The 19,327-nt window shown below is 40.0% G+C and overlaps 1 protein-coding gene across 5 annotated transcripts in view; it reads left to right on the top strand.

Annotated features, from left to right (window-relative positions):
- kank4 (KN motif and ankyrin repeat domains 4) overlaps positions 1-19,327 on the top strand; it is an 81,911-nt gene that overhangs the window by 36,846 nt on the left and 25,738 nt on the right. Inside the window, exon 1 of one of the 5 annotated variants that reach the window (XM_040128402.1) lies at positions 11,818-11,879. The exons of the other annotated variants lie outside the window; for them this stretch is intronic. The gene's annotated coding sequence lies outside the window, so the exon portion shown is untranslated. Of the gene's footprint in view, positions 1-11,817; positions 11,880-19,327 lie in introns of those variants that run through there. 5 annotated transcript variants of the gene reach the window in all.

Below are 19,327 nucleotides of genomic sequence, written 5' to 3'. Positions count from 1 at the left end.
AGTCCCGCTGTGGATATCTACAGAGGTGGTTTTCATTTACAGTTATAGTATAGTTATAGAGTCGGATTTAACTCGTTGATCGCATCCCTGTAACACTAGACAGATGTATAGTAAAGCGGGCCATGTCCTGCTGTAATCATACTAACTGTCTGACTCTGACTCGGCGACCCTGTCTCCTAGAAAGGATGTACTATATCTACAACTAATTTGCAACAGCAAATACGTTTTGAAGGAAACGTAATTGTGACCTGATTATGTTTTCTGTTAACAGAAGTTAACAGAAAACATTTTGGCAAGTACAACGTGTTTATTTACATTTAACTAAAACTGCAATCTTTCCCAAGCTTTAACAATGTGCCTCTGGTACCAAAACCTAACCGCAGATGGGACTATGATGCGAGCCCTGGTCTTTGGTGTGAAAGACCGCAACCCCCTCCTGGCAACTTTGCTGCCAACGATTACGTCGCCACCTCGACGTAACTGGGAAAGCAGTTTAGTAGCACATGACTGTAATATCTAGGAGAAAGGTTTGGTTTTGAAGTGATGGTGGGCTACGCAGGTACTTATTCGGTATAACTGAAGTTACACCCAGATGTCCTGCTGTTTAGCCCCATCATTACTGAACAGGAGACAAATTCTGTGCAGTCCCCATGTTTACGTTCTTTCTTTCACTACGGAGAGCTCCGACCGCAGTAGGCCGAGGGTTTACAGTGGAGACCTCTTTAATAGATGAGTGTTAATGAAAAGGAGAAGGCTACTGAGTCTCTCTTCGGCTTCTCAGTATCAACAATCTCCACTGGCATCAGAAACACGTAAGAGTAAACACAAACCAACCAATGTCAGTTCTTGCTTTCCTCATGTGGTATCTCTGCAGATGTATTGGCCCCGACACATGCATACATTTTTGATTTGGCACACGTCAGCTGTGGCAGCTGTGCGCGTAGGCTCTGTAGCTACAGTAAAAACCCCAGAATGTCCAACTCTAAATCAAGCTTTATACTCAGACAGAGAAGGGTTTAATAAAAGTGGATGCTGCAACACAACTAATAAGCAATGATAGCTTCCTCCATTTTGGAATCTCTGGCTCTCTGGTCCCTCAAAGTTCAGTCCCTTGTGTTTCCCCTTTTCTCTCTGCATTCCTGTTCTTTAACTATTCCTGATTTCCCATAATCATTCTGTCACTCTCTTATCTGTCATTCTCTTCCTTCTGACGCTCATTCAGCCTCAACCATTATTTTATTTGGACCATTCAAATAACCCCATACATAAAGAATGGCCAGTCAACATTTCTATCGCCGCATCTGTCACGGTGCACCCGGCAGGCCTCGTTCCTCACACCTGCCCAGTGTCATGCTGCTGTTCTTTGTGCAGTCCCGCCTGCAGTGCTTTGCTGTATTTAGGGTCCAAGTGTGGCAGGACAGATAATGGAAGAAGAGGAGAAAAGCATAGAAAGAAATTCAGGTGGTAAGACATGGAGGTTGAAGAAATGAAAGGGTTCAGCCCTGACTCTTCTCTTTATAGCCTTAGGCAACTGTTGCTCTTCAGTGCCAATAAACAAAGCTCCCCCCTTTGGTTGCACTTGATCTTCCAGATTAGTTTGACAATCCGGCTTTTTAAAATAGGGAACCATGGAGAGTGTCAGGAAAGATAAGAGAGCGAGTGTGACATGCGAAAAGGGCTTTGAGCCAAACTTGAACCCTTGATTTCACGTAGATGGTAGGAAGCTCAAGCAGCTGAGTCACCAGTGCTGGCTCCTTCTACATCCCCTTCTTCTTCTGTAGAAGTAAAATGCCCTAGTCCACATTCTTTTTGTTTACACGTTGCTGGAAACAGACCAGGAAAATATTCCCAGAGTTTATTTACCCAAATAAATTATTTCCATTGTTATCAGCAATTATGCAAATCCCCAAAGCCATTCATATCATGTAGCCCCAGTTTTTTTTTTTTAATTCTAAGCATTTTGTTTGAATTCTAAAGATTTATGTACATGCTATCTTGTGGTTTCCCTTTTTTAACTCAGAGTAAAATATTACACTCACACAAAGGACTCCCTTAGGGCAGAAGATGGGACTGCTTTGTGTGAGCAATACTCAGTGGTCTAGAGTATTGCGGGCTATGAGATGAGTATATGTATGTTGTGTAAAATGAAGTTTGTCTCTATAACCTTTAAACCCCTTTAATATTTTGTTGTCATATCTGTCAAATCTTGTCACTGACAACACATTACTCTTACAGCATGAACGCCAAAAGAATAGATTTAAACCCTTTATCATCAACACACCTCTGACCCACAGCACATCACTCCACTCTCCCATTTTCACTTATGTAAGTAGAGATTCCTGGGAATTGTTCAGACAAGGTCGTGACCCCATGTAGCATCCTTTCAGACTCAAATTGCCTGTGCTGAGAGAGCTGAGCAATCCTCCTGGCTAACAACGCTGTTTTCCACTTGTACAATGTGGCACACAGAACACTCAGGCGTGCCTAGAGACAGTTTAACAAATGGAAATGGGAATCCTATGGCAAACAGCAGTATTCCTGGGTGTGATTTAATTTGTTTAAATTCTTTAAAAATTTAAAATTTCTTTTAAATTTATGTGTGTCATTTATGTAATATCAATAAATCCCCCAACCCTACCTCTGTTGTAGAATTTTGGGTTCTGTGGACTCTGACCAACAAGAACAACATCAACTTGATGAGGGACGTAAGCCTTGCAAACATTCCAACGAGTGCTCCAAATTAAACTACAAAATATGTTGTTTGTAACTTCCGTTTAGATGACATAGAGAAGCTTTTCCGATCTGACTTCCCTATCGGCAGGATGATGTAATTGGTGACACAAATCTGTATTATGTCATGACAAAGCTAGGGTTAAGGTTTGATGTTGGTAAGTTTTTGGGAAAGATCATGGTTTCGGTGAAAATAAGTACTTTGTTGTCATTTTTACAGTAACAGTCATGTGGCTAAAGTCATGTGGAACAGCTGACCTAACTACCTGCCCTAGAGGATCTGCCAGAGCGTTTTCCTCTAGGTTGTGGGTAAAATGTTATGGTGGATAAAAACATGAAAACAGTATTCAGGTTGATAATGAGTGAATTTGCTTTCAAGACACAGCAGATTGCCAACCTCAAAACTAGTGTGTCTTTTTATAGTGTGTTTGATTTGAAGTACCATACCCATTATTTTGAGTATTTTCTGTTGTTTTTAGGTTGATACAAATACATTTTGGAGGAAACGTAATTGCAACCGGATTACGGATTCTATTAATGTCGCAAATACGTTGATACTGAATGAAACATTTGTTTTCCACAATATCCATTTGCAGTGACTGCAGCCTTATTAAACTTTTTATGGCTATGTGTAGTTACTGGCACCTCTTGGTTAAGGTTAGTCAATGTAGTTAGTCAATCAATCACAGTCAACATTTCGTCAGCTTTGGGCTTTTGTTTTTTTAGGACTTATACTATCATCATGTGTTAATGTAGTCTACAGCAGGACTGTTTTGATCTCCACTATGAGGCCACTGCTTCCCATTGTTGCCCATCGTTGCATTTGTTTACATGCACAACTTACAACTCTCCCCCTATAGACGGGATAGCGAGACACATTGGCTGTCTGTTCTGGTCATTGTTTAGGCTTCAGTGGCTTTAGGGCTGATTAATGGCCAGGACTAAACACAGCAAGATATGCCAACAAAAACAGAAATACAAGATGTGCCTCTATAAAGACAGTAAAACATAGATAAAATAACCGAGACATAAACACTGTCTTTCTACTTTGTTCAGTGTTCCCACTGTGGTTTCTAGCTGTGGTTTCTTGGCTGTAGTGATTAACAGTGATATTAGAGCCCGGCCTGTAGTCTGTTTAGTTTCTCGACCCACTAGTCAGGAGAGTTCAGCTGTACAGGAAGAGGCTGTCTGTGGGACAGAGCAGACCAAAGCCACAACTAGGTTATTCCTTAGCCATGCTTCACTCACACTTAATGATAAAACTCTCTCTTTCTCTCTCTGTTTCTTTTCCTCTATCTCTGTCTTTCCTTGACTCTTTTTTTTTCCAGTTTTCTCCATTTCTTTTATTTTTTCGATTCTACACTTTGTCCCCGTCCTTCCAAACCAGAGCACCACCTTAGAAAGACGGAGAGAGAGTAAGATTGATTGACACTGAGTATTAAATAAAAACAGATCTCATTTAAGAAGGGAGACAGACAATTAGAAACTAATGTAGAAGTTCCACTCCTGCCATCTCCACTGGAAAATGCTTCTTCTAAAAACAGTGAAAGCTGATCATATTGTGATTGAGCTTTGGATGCATTGTTTCAAACCTGATGGAAACACGCACGCTCAAAAATTGCCCAGATTAAAGGCTGACGCACGTCTGCATCTCCATTTAGTGCACTGAACCTATCATGCTCACTTAAAGACATGCTGCAGTCCTTGAAAAAAGTGTAAAACATTATCCAAAAAACTATTTATTTCAAGTGCTTGGGTGTTACTGTATCATAGTATTTCTAGCTTCGTTTTTGTTTACATTTTGAAGAGTGAAAAAGCACCGAAGCTGTTGTTACGCACACTGTTGACTATGGCACAGATGCTTTCTGCTTCTCTTTCAAAACGAGGCTCTCTTTGGCAGCTAGAATGACACATTGTTACGTTCAGTAGGATTTGTGGGTTATAATGACTCTTCTGGGGGCTCCAGTAAAGAGGACGACATGATGAAACAGGGAAACATGCTTTTATGAAATACAAAAGAAAGCATCTGGGCAAATCAGGATACATAAGAAATAAGAAAGGCATACAGAGAAAAATGTGGCTGAAACTATAATTGTGCCTCGGTGTCTTTTGTGTGTCCACTTGTTCTATTTCCCTGTTGTCCACGTGAACTGCTTTTTTTGCATGCCAACAAAGAGGCCTTTTCTCTCTGCATACATTTCGCCTCCTTGTCAGCCTGCACATTTACACAGTGATTACACCTACAGGTAGAATAGAGAAAATGACGGAGAATGAGAAATGACTGAAGTAAGGTGTGCAGTGTCCCCATGATTTTAGAAGGAAAGAAGAGGGAAGCACACATTATTATGGTTTTCAGTCCGCAGTCTTCTATCTTTAAGACTAATATTTCCATTTTGTTTCTATCTTGTTTCTCACTCTCCCATGCTTTCTCCTCTTTTTATTCTCATGCACACACACACACACACACACACACACACACACACACATGCACAGGCAGAGCTCATCACAGTTTGTCATTTCCACTTGAGCAGTGAGGTGTGTACTGTGGTAAATTCAGTGGGCGCCTGTTTCAATGTATAAACATACTTTTCCCTGCCTGAAGGCCTTATCAGCAACTGGTCTTCCTCAGGATGTCTGCCAGTCCTGGCCCAACTGCGCACACACAAACACACACACATTCACAGTGGAAAATCCTGGTCATACAATGTTACACTATTTTTTCTATCTTAAAAGCATCATAGTAATGGATATTTGTTGTTATATGTGAGCTGACAGAATTTGCTCATGTAGTCCTCCAAGTATTTACTAAAGAGTCAGGGTACAGCCTGCATTAAGTGGATTTAGCCTGCAAATGATGATTTGTGGATCTTGCACAGGCTAAAAATTCACCAGTATCCACGTGCAACACTTGGTCAAAGTGTGTATCGTGTGTGTGTGTGTTATTCTTAGCTCTGTGCCTACATATGTCATTTCCTTGAAGGAATGAGAGAACAGAACAATTAAATCAAAAGGAAAAAAGAAAAACATTCAAGAGGTGATGGCCAATGATCATCAGTCAGTAATGCAAGGTTAGTCTAGACCATATGGTCTCGAGCTACAATTGTTCTACTTCCAGGAACAGATAACTGATTCTATGTGTGTGTATCTAAGCCACAATTTATGGCTTCAATAATACATCCACGCAACATAAATTCAAAACACTGAAAAATTATAGTAAAAATTATAATAAGTTTTAAAGATGTGTTGAATCTTGAAAAGGATTATGTTAATATCTCTCTCTCTCTCTATATATATATATATATATATATATATATATATATATATATATATATATATAATGTATATTTAAATTATTTGCTGATAAATGAGGCACTCTCACTGTAAAAACATGAAAAGAATGGCAAGCCTAAACACTGATGTACTGACAAATAGGATTAAACAGAAATGTTATGTATCCCCAAGCAAAACATGGTCTCATTTGTGAATATTTACATATTACTGGTATTGGATGAAGACGGATTTTTTTTTTTTTAATCATACGGTTCATTTTTGTTCAGTGTCTTAAACATTCTCCACTCCCTGATTTTGAGCATCCTCCTGAATATCCTCCTAGTTCACCAATCTTACTTTAACACTCAATTCTAAACTTGCATTTGAAATAACAGCCACAGTTGCATTAGGCTAATGGGAGCTTACCTTTGAGGTAAAAATGGAAGAAAATTTCTCTGCCATAGCGTCATCATACAGACAAAACAAAAAGTATAAATCCTAAAATTGATAATGAGTGAGTTAATTAAATTTTCTATCATTTTTTTGTGCTTGTGTACTTAGTTCATTTTGAGAAGAAAACTTTTATTTCCAGAAGGCTTCAAGCTGTTGGATATAATGTTGTTTCAGAACGATGAGCTCTGCCAGTAAAAGCAGTTCTTGGTATTTTGCGCTTGCACCCACACAGACACATGCACACACATAGTGCAGACTACACTCACATATAATTGAGTGTTGCAAAACCTGGCATAAATCTCAAGATGCCATAGCTCTAACACTTCAACAACAGCACGCAAAATCATGTTGCCATAGCAAGCTTTTAAAATGACTAGCAGGAGTAAATACCTCACAGTATAATGAAAAATGTGTTTAATTGCTATTCCCGGAATGGAGATTATTTTAAAAACAACCATGCAAATGCAACATATTTGACAATGTAACCTGATTTCAGGTGAATTTAAGAATTAGAAGAAGGAAAACTTAAGTCAGGCTGATGGTGAGTGAGGATTACAATGCGTAGCGGTGGCCGCTAACCATTATTTATAATTATATCCTGCATATTACAAATACTTTCTTTTCTCTCACCCAGTGACATTCAACCCATACAATTGCAAAATCCTGGTGTGTCAGACTTTGCATAATGCTGCCTGTTGTTATTTTAACATTTTAACTGGGTGCTTTTGCCCACGCTGTAGCAGGGAGACTGCTGATATATTACCACAGACTTTGTCAAATACGTATGTCCCATGCAGGAATGTTGTACTGCTAAATTAAAGTTCTCTTTCAGAGTAAAGGTTTATGAAGGCAGGGGTTCGCCAAGGTCTCCACCTTCGCCATTACACCTAGTCACCATGGTGATGTCACCATGTGGTTTCTTTTGGCTGAGTTGATTGGGTCTCAGCCTGGACACTGTACGCTCACCTTCAAGGCCTTGCTTCAAAAGGGGATCCCAGGCTCCGAGAAAATTCATATTTTCCCACTGAAGCTTATTCACAGGGGTCTTTGATCATTCTTAAGCGGCCTATATGTTTCAACTGAAGTGCTTGTCAGATGGTTTAACAGTGTCTGAAGTCCCCTCCGTGCACACCTTTCAAATGTCAGTTCTGGGGGGTCTGACATGCATCTGACAATTTTTGGAACTTTCTGAGTCCAACAGTCATGAATGCTTCACACAGTGGTGAGACAATACGCAGGATTTTATCCTCTCTCTTAAACTCAGTTTTCCATCAGTTATTTCTGCCATTTTTGTGTGTACAAATAAGTACAACACTACGAATGCCTTCAACGAAAGATTGTCTGAAAGTGTGCGCCATTAGCCCTATAATTATTTGATTATCGCATCTCGCTTCTCTCTATGACAACAAACTCTTCATCCCTTCTTCAAATGTGGCCATTCGGAAAACGTTTTTGGCTTCTGTTGTGGTCAGAAGGCACAACATAAAAACTATTTTTTTTTAAGCTTCACTCAACTTTTAGGCTCTTAGGGCCTTGCCTTATCTTGTGATCCTGTAACCACGACGGAGGGGGTAAGTCTAATACCCTGTATTACTGTAGGCTGCTGTGCCAATCCCCCTGTCGATTTCATACTTCATCTTACTTGCTTGTGAACAAGATAACGAGATACTTGAACTCCTCACTTGAGGCAGAAACTCACTCCCAACCATCGTTTGTCTCTTGCATTTTTAATTCTCTTAACATAATGGCAAGAGAGATGGACAGACGATGTCTAACTTGGACACATACAGGAGAGGAATAGTAATTTGAGGGGTCTGAGGTAAGATCTGATCCCTCCTGACAGGAGACGGTTCATGTGATCGGCAAGAGGGAAGCTTAACCCTATAGGCTGCATCACACCCTTTTTCAGTCTGCTGCTTTAGATGAAAGGATGTTGGCTGATTTTATGCAGTGTGTTAGACATATAGTGAGCGGGGAGGATTTAGCTGCTGAAGCTGTGAGCATTGTCTGAGTTTATGTCTGACAATTGTTCCCTGTGCAGGTCAACACTTTTAAGAAAGAAATTTTGTCTTCTTTTATCACTTTTGAAATACAAAATACACATCATACAAAATATAAATCTGGTGTTGGACTAAAGCAAGAATGGTCTTCATACTGAAAGCTCCTACTGCTAAAGATCCAACACAATATTAACTCCTGTTCATGTCAGTCAGACCATATTTATCAAATTTAATGTGGAAAAGATTCCACTGTTCAATGTATATTCATACAAAGTACTGAAATGGTACTGTGCAGAGCTGTCTAGGTGCTTGTCTGTATGGTTTATGGTTCTCTATGTCTAGTTTCTAGTTTTTAGCTCATCAGCGTTACAGTATAATTCTCCCACACATCCTCACATGTTCTCCTTCCCTTAAACTTACTTAGTCATTAAAAAAAGCATTATCAAAATAAATAAACTGATTTATGACACAATAAAAATGCAAATCAGCAGTTCAGCTATCTGCACTGTGATTGTGATTGAACTCACTTTTTTTGCTGAATCATCCTTCCAGTTGTTGTTGATGTCATGAACCCAAAAAATTAGTTTTCTCCCTCCATTTTTAACTAAAATGAACTCTTTGGCCTCAGAGTACATCCAAACAGACTGGTTTGATTAAGAGGCCTGACATTGCTACTGCTATGCTGTATATCCATATGAATATTTCATGTGCTCTATATATCTGTGCAATCACATGGCATGCCAAGCCAAAGTGTGCAGATTATATTTTAAAGATGCTGCATGCTTGCTGCTGAGCTGTTTTAGGTTAGATGTTTGCTTTTAAAATGTGTTTCACTCATTCACTAAGAGGGGAATTAGGGTGGTGGTCTGAGGGATTGGTGCACGGGTGAGATAAGAGATAGGACCCATTAGTGTGGGCAGTTAGCCTATTTAAAGGCAGTTAATTATTTACCTCATTTACACTTCAGAGCCAACTGGGCTAGCCAGGGTTTACTCATTATACTGCTTTCTGTTATTGAGCTGGACAGAGCTAACTAAGGGGTTTACTCTTTAAAAATACTACTAATATCCTATCACAAGTTCAATTGGGGTTTAGACCTAATCATTCAACAACTACTGCTCTTCTAAAACTTACTAAGAATATGTTTTCAGCATCTGATTCAGGTCATCTTTGGGAGCTAAGAGGCTATTTTAATTGATCTCAAGAAGGCTTTTGATTTGGCTGATCAGTACCTACTGTTAGATAAGCTGTATCTCAAAATGCACTATTATTTTACTATATTATTACTCTTATTTACATGATAGTAAACAATGTATTGTCCGTCAAGGTAGTTAATCTGATTTATTTGTTCAACAGAGAGGTGTACCCCAAGGGTTGACACTAGGTCCACTTCTTTTTTCTATTTTTATTAACGATCTCCCTTTGATCCTTTCTAATCCTTCTGTTCAACTATATACAGATGATATTGTCATTTATACTTCTAAACTTTCCTGCAAATCCAAACTCACCTTCAATCTGATTTCAATACCCTACAAAACTGGCTCTTAGCTAATAAACGACTGCTCTATAAAGCAAAATCCTACATTATGGTCTTTGGTACAAGACGTAGCCTTAAAACAAAATCAAATAATTGAATAATTACATGTTATGATGATACTTATCTGCATAGAGTTGATCATTCTAAATACTTAGGTCTATGGCTTGACTCAACTTACATTCAAACCTCACACTGATCACCTCCTCAAAATTCATTTCGGATCAGGTTTGTTATTTCGATCTCAAAACTGTTTTACACTTGCCTCACAATTTATGCTACCATTTTTTGACTATGCCGATGTTGTTTATCCAAATGCATCCAAAACTAACCTACCTCCTAATACAGCATACAATAATCTCTATAGATTTGCTCTTGGATGTTCCTTTAGTACTCATCACTAAATAGTGTACAGTATGACTTACTTAAATGGTCTCCATTCAATATAAGAAGACACATTCATTGGCTGCAATTCATCTTTAAATGTGTACATTTCATCTATCCTCATTACTTACAACAGTTTTTGGTACCATATTCCTCAATATGTCAATTGAGGCCTTCTAGACAATACTTGTTCTCCTTTCCCACAGTCAGAAAAGCAATTGGAAAGAGCATTTATGTTTAAGGCTCCTTCAGACTGTAATAACTTACCTTCAAACATAAAAAGCTTTTCTTCTTATTTTGAGATAAATTGTACACGTTTCAGATGATGCAAACTTTTATACAATATACAATACACTGCATATTCTATATTCTTTACTCTCTATTATATTTTTGCTGGGCGAGCATTTGTTCACAGCCTCTAGTGGTTGTGTTTACCAATGCAGTCATCTTTCTGATGTTTGTGTGCTGATTGTCCTAGTTGTAGTGCATCTGTTGAATTTTAATTGGTATTTGTTTTGTCTTTCCTATAACTCTAATGCCTCTGCTTTGTTTTTTGATTTTTTTCACTTTTGTATGTATTGTATGTTAGGACCCCCTCGAAAATGAGATGGTTCATCTCAAGGGGATTAACCTAATGAATAAATTTGTATCATCATCATCGTCATCAACTTTTACAGAGATGATACCTCAGCACAGATAGTCTGATGCTTTTGAAAGGAGCTGCTTATCCAGTGTGGAGCTTGACCTGGTCAGACTAGGCCTCATGTGGCCTGGTGGCAGCACAGCAGGGGTTGACTTAAAGTCCTGCAGTAATAATTAGAGTGGTGTGTGGTGGGAGTTCACTGAAGCGCAGGCCTTGTGTCTGCAGGCTAAACACACAGACACTAACACACATGCACATACCCTAGAAACACACACGGTTGTACACACCAGTACATGCATGGATGAACACAGACCCATACACAAAATGTTGGCATACACACAAACACACACAACATTACTCTGCTTCATGTCTCCCTTGTGGTCATTTGCACTTTAAGAAATTCTGAACTTCACACACACACATCTACACACACTTAAAGTTACTGCACTATCAGCAGATACAGAGAGGCAGTGGTGGTTGATTAACGCGTTTGTGTGTGTCTGTTTGTGTTTTGTTTATGTGTGTGTTCGCCGATGAGCTCATTTATCTTTTCAGGGGGTTATTTTTTTCTGGGCCAGTTGGTTGCAGTGGGCAGGCTGGTAAATCTATCATACTAAAAGAGCCGATAGTCTGACCAGCTAGACAGCCTCTCTCTTCTCTTCTCTTCTCTTCTCTTCTCTTCTCTTCTCCCTCCACCCTTCAGCACCATCTGCCAATACCTCCACCCTTTTCCCACCCTTCCTCCCTGCTTTTTTCTGTTTTCTTTCTTTCTCTGCTGAGGTTAAAAGAGAGACAGGGTTAGTAGCACTCACAGAAACAGAAACAGAAACAGAAAGGACAGGAGGTGACAGGAGCTGCATGGCAGGTGAGAGGCAGACCGCCCCATGAGAATTTATTCCTTTTTTCTGACTCATCCTCCCATTTTTATGTTGTTTGCTTGTGCTCTTTCATTATTTTCCTTAAACCATTTTCCTCTCTTATGAACAGTTTGCTCTCTGTTTTCACATGCCATAATTCCATTTTGTTTACCTCACATTGCTCATCCTCTCTCCTTTGATCTGCTACACCTCACTTCTCTTTTCTCACTCCATCTATTCACCCAGTCTATTTTTGCAGGGCAGAACATAGGTCACATGTGTTTGCCCGGGATGTGTGAGCAGGAGTGTGAAAGAGGGAGTGTCTATGTGTTTGTATGCATGTTTGCAGAATGTTAGCACTCCTCACACAGCTCTGGCAGCTGACACAATGTGAAAGGAATAAGTGGGCAGGTCAACAATCAGGCAATACACATTGATGCGTTCAGCCGTTCACACACACGTACGCGCACACACACACACACACACACACACACACACACACACACACACACACACACACACACACACACACACACAGTGAAATGGACATTGAGCTACTGTGGCAATTAGCCAACACTTTTTTGCCAGACAGTATTTGAATGTACGTGTCATGTCCAATTTGTGTTCTCCTATGTGTGTGTGTGTGTGTGCGTTTTTCTGTCTGTGCAAGCAAAAGTTGAGCTGGAAGACTATCATCATGCTTAGAGCATGGAGTGTGAATTCACAAGTTTTTCTTGCCTGCTCTGAAGACCGTGCTGCTGCACCATTACAACACTCTGTTGGTGTCAGCCAGGCTCGTTATCACCAGGAGGTGTGTGACTGTGTGGGGGAATAAATTGTGTTTGCAAGCAAGTTTGAGTGCGCTTGCATGTACAAATATCTTATTTCATGTTCACCCGGTTGTGTTAGAATTTCCTGATTGCATGCAAGGGTGTGTGTGTGTGTGCGTGTCGTATATTTTGGCTGTGTAAGTAGAAAGTGGTAATTAATGAGCAAGGGGACCCAGATTTATTTATAACTCCAGTTTCCGTGAGAGTATGTTAACACATCTTCCCAGACTTGCTTACACTGTACATTTGAATATTTCATACATGATTGGTGTTTGAATGTATCTGTGTGTTGTTTTTATCTGTCACAGCTAGTGAAAGTGGATGTGATGTGACACGGCAGCACTGTAAGTGATCTAGTCTTCTATGGCAGTGTACAGCACACCTTCTCCCTCCCCTGCCCTTTGTCATATTTCTCTTCTTTTTATGTTTGTTACCAACCCTCATGCCTTCCTCCCTCTTTCCCACTCAACAGATGTATTCCCCTTTTTTCTCTCTCTTTTCAGCCTCCTTTGCAGCACCCTTCAACAGTTCCGACTGTTAAAACAGGAATATTCAGATAACCCACAGGCTAATTTGCGGTAGCAGATACTTTACCACCCTCATTACTTCCCATGAGCGGAAGTGGCCATAATGCTAGCATAGCTGCAGCTAGAAGGGGGTTGGTTGTGTGCCCCAATGAATAATAAACGGTGTGTCACTTCCTTTATTGCATAATGAAAGCAAGCAGCTGCTCCTCATGCTAAAATACCACTATGAGGAGAGCCATCTGAAAAAAGGATGATGTTTTCATTCTCTGTATGGAGAGATAAAGAGATGGAGTGAGAGAATGATAAGAAAACAGTTGCAGGGGGGGGACATAGACGTAAGGGTTATCTGTCGTTTGACAGACAATGCCGAAGCAGGACAAGGGTGGTATTCCTAAGGTCATGTCCACAACTAAGGCACATAAAGCTGAAATGACATCCCTTTCCCTTTTCTTTGCTGTACTTCCAACCACACTATTTTCCACCACCAAAAACAGCTTTTTAAAGATAGTCACAATGTAGTGAAACACTGTGTTGCGCAGTGTAGGATTGACAGTGTCATTGTCAACCCATGGTCAGGGCTTCAAGTTCTTCTGCATAGCAGTGATGTTAAGGAACCTTTCTTCTACCTCACACTCTTTTGTATTTAAAAATAACCAGTCACGTAGGACAGGCGTCATATGACTGAGTATAAAATGGTGCTTTGATTGAGGCTCTTAATGCAGCTGTACAGGAATTACTACCTTGGATGGCAAGTAGCATTTATGACCGACAGTTAAATCAATGCTTTATACTCATGCAGTCGCCAACCAAGAAGGAGAAAGTGTGTAAATGGGAACACCTGCAGTGTGTTTGTTCAGTAACAGTATATTGAAATACAGAATTAATGACCACAGAAAGGGTCGGAGGTGAAGGAACATAGCTGTAACCATGTATTTAAACAGTCTATTGTTAATCTACTGTTCTTTTAATCCCAGCCCATTCATGTAACCAAAATGTTATATGGTAGAATAAATCATTTAGCAATTTTCGCAGAATAGCAAATCAAGCCTTGTACCTCTGTCTGACTGTTGACATGATACGCGATGCCTTTTCATTCACTGCAAGATTTTAGAGCAGAGAAGATCCTCATTCAGATGTAATCTGACTGTACAAATTTTGGATAGTTAAAGTTCGTGTGATTTATACTTTCAGAGCAGCAGTGCGGTTTGAGTCTGAGCAATGTTCAGTGCCCAACAGGCCTAACTGAAGGGTGCAGCAACATCGTTCTTTCCATAGAAGAACCATGACTCAAGGTACAAAGTGATTCTGCTGGCAATTTGTTGGGCCATGTTCAGAAAGCCCCCCTCACATATTTAAGCCACTGGTAGTGGTCCAAATAAAGGGCTGGATATAATTGGTAGTGGATAATAAATGAATACAGACATGGACAATGGACACACAAACGGTTCTCTTTATACTACACTGGGTGTCTGGCGGATGTGTTGTCAGCACATGCTGTCCTCCAAAATTGGGGGCTCCATGTGGATGGTCTGAATGGACCCTTGTGGACATGGGCAGATGAACACAAAATGTACGTAACACAGATCCTTGCAGCCACACAGATGTTGTAGTTTGTTTCTCTGCTTCTTACCTCATAACTTGCAGCTCTGCAGGTTGTTGTTGCTCAAATTTTAAATATAACAACTTTTGTTAAATTGAACAGCCACGCGTACAGCACCATGGTATTCTTCACTCTACTGTTTCTCAAATAAGAAAAAACTTCACTATTACACACTGTTCACTACTGCTGTTGCTTTCACACACACATGTAGTCACTGAAGGTTGTTCTCTAAAGTGCAGGAAATTAAGCCATCAAGTTGTCATTTCTTTCAGCCTACCCATTACATGGTGCAAACCAACACAATAGTAATATCTGGCAAGAGCATCTTCAGATTTTTCCATGCTCAGAAAAATACATTGGAGGTCAACCTCCACATGCATCCTGTACTTTCTCTGACAGCTTACTGAATATAAGTGGAATCCTTGGGCTGTGTAGTGTTATGTTCTTACAACTAATTTCCTTACGCAGAGGCAAAGGAAACCCGCAAGTGCGACTGAACAATAGAAAGATAGACTTAAAAGACATCAGTTTCTGCCTTTTGGTCTTTTTATTTTTTGTAAAAGCATGAGCTTCTATTGTTTGCCCTGAGCTTAGAAAGAAAAAAATTTCCATTCAGCACTTAGAAACAGGACATAATGTTTAATGTAAGCTAAATTAAAATAGTGATAACAGATTTTTGTAGACACAGACCAATTTTTTTGTCTCTTTTGGGCTCTGCAAATAACTGATAACCACCACCTCCACCACCACTGTAAGTAACCATCTTTTTGGCTTATTTTTCCCCATATCTTTCGCTATTGTTTTGCGAAAGACAACATCTGCTCAATACAGTTGCAATAAATTTCATTGTTGCACTCAAAGATGGGTTCTCTATCCAGTACAGCCCGCAACCTTAATTTTCAGATCCTACCAGAAAAAGTCTGACCTGACCTAAAATAAAACAGTAGCCTACTCACTACAGCCTTGTGGAATAATTTTGCCACTGTTTAATGAAGCCCATAGACAGAAGTTCCCTCTCTCATTTTCTCTTGGGGTTGAGAGCCAGATGTTGTTCAGCACAAAGGGAACAATCTGGCCCTTGCTGAATACAGACACTGTCACAGTGGACTAGACTAGATCATACCGTATTAGGACTGAAAAGAAGAAGTCTGGACGATGAACTAGAATGGACAGAACAGGAGTGAAGAGATTAAAGGCAAATTTGCCAGAAAGATGTATTCTAGCATTGCAGTATTGTTGTATTGTACTATACATAGACAGATAATTTTAGACTGGAGTGGGATGGACTAGACTATGCTCAGGTAGCTCTTATAGAACACAGGGATTGATCTGTTCCTGCAGAACACATACAGACTAAGCTCTGAGATATTACATAAATGTCTAGTTCTGTCTTTATGATTTTGATGCTAACAGCGTTCTTCATTCGATCTGGTTCAGCAATCAGAAACTTTCCAGTTCCCAGTTGTCTTGTCAGTGAATTTTCTCAATTTTCTCAGTTCAGTGTTCTGGAGCATCTCTGCTGTAGTATGTCATTATGCAAAATTGTCATTCACACCTGCAACTCCCGAGATTGAACTAATTGCACCATCAGCTGCGTTCCTCACTCGCACTTGTATCATAGGGAATGTCTCTGTAATGGGACACAGATGAGTACAAAATGGATAACAAACATCAGACGTAATGAAGTCTCCTGAAAAAAAGTGACATGGTGGATGAGTACTTCCATAATGTGATGTGTTGAATTTATTTCAGGTGAGACTTTTGGTCAACAGTGGATGATGTTAAATTGTAAAACACTGTTTAACAGTAGCACAGGTAGAAAAGAGTGTTTGAATTAACCGAGTATTCTCAGTGACGGAGTAACATTTATCAAACATTTGCTCACATTAGCCACTTTAAGCTACCAGACCAATTGAGGCTATAGCGGCAAAACCCCTGAGTATATTGAAATGTGCACTGATGCATTTTATTGCTGATGAATTCAACTTTTTATTTGAAGGAGGAAGACTGTGTAATTTCTTCTTTCCAAAGTAACACAGTCTTGCTCAAAAGGTATGAAAATAGCACAGGACAGACTGTACTTTGATTTGTGTGCTTTTAAGCAGGTACACACATGTAGGTAGCACAAGCACGATCCCTTGTAATCCATGACACCAAATTTGCACATGCTATTCCGTTGCATGTTCTTCCGTTGCACCCAAATAACAAAAATAGCAAAAAAAAAAAACCCCAAAAAAACCCCCATCCACTTCACTAGAAGCCCCGCTTCTGTTGCACTGTAAAGGCAGACATCTAGCTCTTCACAGACAGAAAAATCACAGTTGTGGTCCTGATTAGCTACAACAATAACTGTTCTTATTTATATGAGGTAAACCTGCTAAATGAAGGCTTTAAAATCCTGCTAACTTGCCCGATTCAATTGATTTCTCGGGTGAGGACAGCAAAACAAGCCCAAGAGGGGTTCGCTTTTTAACATCAAACCTTAAAAATATAAAAATGTCTTCAAGTGCCCTGTAATGTTGTGACGGGGGGGCTGAGCTACCACCTTTTGCTGCTGTGCTGAAACTGCACCCCTACAAGATTGTGTTTCAGTAGGCATATAACCAAAGTATTTGGTACTTTGCAGTATTTATCTTTATCCCTGTGTTTGTCTGAACATGTGCTCTTTCCTGAATTTGTTTGTGTCTATCTTGGGCCGAGAATTTGTGTATTGAGCTGGACAGTTCTGCTTATATTCTCAGGGTAGTACAAGGGTAAACAGAGATAGCTGGTCCCTTGTCAGGCCTGTGATAAGGACTTGGGACCTGTGTTGTTGTTGCTGGTCTGCTTGTTTCTCCCTACTCCTCTGCTGCTTGCAGTTCCTCGCAGCTACTTTCACATGGCTGATGAACACTCGTATTCAGAGATTCAGCTGCAGCTGGTGCACAGTACTTCAGTGTGTGTGAGAGATCATAAAGAATTCATGCACAAGTTTTTTTTGTTTTTGTTTGTTTTTTCTTTAGTGAAATAGAGTATGAGAGAGAAAATTACAGAGGGAGAGCTGGAAGAGAGGGAAACATTAACAGAAAACCCGCTCTGCATGAAGGAGATATGAGCGTGTAGAGCTGCCACTCCCATCAATGCCTCTTTTTCTCTTTCTCAGCCACTGTCTCTCTCCCATCCGCCCACCTCCTGGCCCCTGCCTACGCTCTAGAATCTTATTTCCTGTTGGCCTGTCTTCCATCTAAGCCTGCTCTGTGTCAGTGTATTAGACTAATTCAATCTCCAGTACACATGCACTCCAATGTAATGACCCATGACATTCAATTAATGCTGTTCCCCCTTCTCGATAGGTTGGCTCAGCAGTAATTTTATATCTGTGTGTGCATTTGTCTGGTGCAATGTGTGAATCCATGAGTGGGTGTGTGTATGTGCAATATAATTTGAAAAGGATGGCGCTCAGTGTAACCTTACTTTATATTATCACATGCTGTATTAATTAAAGTATTAATATCGTTGGCTTTTGGATAATATCTGGCTTTTCCCCACCATGAGTTTGAGTTTGTTTTTCAACATAGTACTTGATAATGTATTGCACAGATTCCATTGATTCCAAGACCAACTCCCAAAAACTAAACTAAACTAAATTAAACTAAACTGAACAAAAACAACAATATTAGTGTGGTTGAGGTTGCCACGCTCATGTCATATGAAAACCTCTGGCTGTCAGTATGAGCTTATTTGCTGTGCTCTCATTACTACTGTCCTCCGGTCTGCACATTACCAATTTCGTCGCCTCTCAACCAGCTGTCACACTTAGTGGATTGGTGTTGAGAGATTGCTGCGTGTCCTTTAGGGGTAATGTGCACGTGTGATACTCGGACTGTGTTTCCTGTTAGAACGTAGCGACTCAACCACACACACATATTAAAATAGATACAATAAGCAATGTAAGCACATAAACAAGCCATGACAAAGAGAGTGACTAAATTGGTGCTGACACACTCACCAACAATATTTTGGACACGCATACCCGTGATTTCCTTTTAGCGATGTGTAGCCTGTAGCAAATACAATCAATTTGGATTAGCGTAGCCTTTATGAGCTTTCAGCTCATGGTCATTACGACTATAATCCTGTGGGGATCATGCATCATCAATGTCACCAGGGGTTTCCAATTTTTAATCACTAACCTAACCTGGATAATTGACCAGTTACCGGGCTGCAGTAACACTGTCTGCATTTACAAACCAATGCATTCCCAGTGGATGTTTATAGAGTGATATTATGGCTCATCGTTTATGGTAATCATCCATATTACCCTGCCAAAGCTCATCAGTACAACATGATTCTTCTGTCACTCTGAGGCCTTCATTAGCATCACAAGCATTAAGAGTGACTTTAATTAAAATAAGAATCTTTGAAAATCCACACAACGGCACTGTAGGGAAGGTCAGGTAGACTCTTTCTCATTAAGGAAATTCCATGCCGTTCTATAAAGTCACTGATTTGTACTGTGG

This window comes from Xiphias gladius, chromosome 6 (genome assembly GCF_016859285.1).
Source record: "Xiphias gladius isolate SHS-SW01 ecotype Sanya breed wild chromosome 6, ASM1685928v1, whole genome shotgun sequence".
Lineage (NCBI taxonomy): Eukaryota > Metazoa > Chordata > Actinopteri > Istiophoriformes > Xiphiidae > Xiphias > Xiphias gladius.
This window is presented reverse-complemented; position numbering and strand designations above follow the sequence as displayed.